The sequence below is a fragment of the Octodon degus genome, unplaced genomic scaffold, assembly GCF_000260255.1.
Source record: "Octodon degus isolate 3935 unplaced genomic scaffold, OctDeg1.0 scaffold00018, whole genome shotgun sequence".
Taxonomy (NCBI): domain Eukaryota; kingdom Metazoa; phylum Chordata; class Mammalia; order Rodentia; family Octodontidae; genus Octodon; species Octodon degus.
The window spans coordinates 23724548-23725834 of NW_004524594.1; positions in this window are offsets into that span (position 1 = coordinate 23724548).

Consider the following 1287-nt stretch of genomic DNA (forward strand, 5'->3'; position numbering starts at 1 on the left):
AATCAAATCGGAAGTACAGTTTCAACAAATAATACACTGCATATATTCTTCTTAGTGGTTAATTGCTGTACAAGATGCGGACTTGTGATCCTATTTACTCTCATCAATTCTTGATATTTCAAAATATAAACTTAATGCTTGAACTTCTTTGATATTGCTGCATTAAAACTTTCTTTTATGTAAACAGGATCATAATTTATGCATAACTAACAGGTAAATACCAATGTGTTTTTTTTTACTAACTGCCATTAAAGTAAAAAATACTGTAATTTTAATATTTATTTAATTCTTTTCACAAATATAAGGAAAACGGTTATCACAAACAAAATTTTTAATACTCTTTGTCTTGATCGATCCACATTTTGCAAGAGCTGTAGATGTCTGTTGAAAATTCCTGTATCAAAGCATATATTATTTTAGAAAATCATTCCATAAGCAAAATTTAATAAAATAATAATAAGATCATAATTCAGAACCATGTCATTCATTTTATTTCCATGGAAATAAGAATCTTGTGACAGATATTTAACTATTAAACCATAACATGTGATTATTTCTAAAAGTAATGCATAGCATGCCAGTGAATCATATAAACACAAATTGGATGTTAAAGCTTCAAGATTAATTGATGGTTTATCTGATAATTTATCTTCTTATTTCTTAAATTACAAGTAAGCAGCTACTAATATCCAGAAAAACATACATGAAGAAATGGATTTAGATGCAATTTTTTATTAGTATATCTCCCCTTTCACCAACATGCCAGTCAACATAACTAATATCAGAGAATATAAAAAAGGGCACACCAGCAAAAAAAAAAACAAAATGTTTTTTACTGTGCTCATAGGGAGCCTCCATTAAGTGACATAGGAAAAAGGAAATAATGCCCTGGATACTTATTATTTGAGGCATTAAGCATTGCTATTGGTTGTCTCTCTTAGAAGTGAGTTCAGATGAAATTAAAGAAATTAGACTGGCCTAGACTCTATGAATCGTCTTATGTGAAAGTAACTGGGAAAAAATATGACATAAAACTTACAGCTTCGAGAGCGCAGGCCCGGTGGGTGAGTGAGAGGACCCAGGCCTCAGGGTCCTGAACAGACCCAGAGCGCAGGCCCGGCGGGCTGCAGGCCCAGCAGGGAACCCTTCAGCAGAACTCCCTGCAAGGAGGCTAGAGGCAAGACCCACACAGCTGATTCAGGAGCAGAACATCTTGCCAGAGAGACACAAAGGGTTCAACTCTAACGCCTGCAGCAGAAAGAAGTGGAGTGCAGCAGCCAGAAGCAA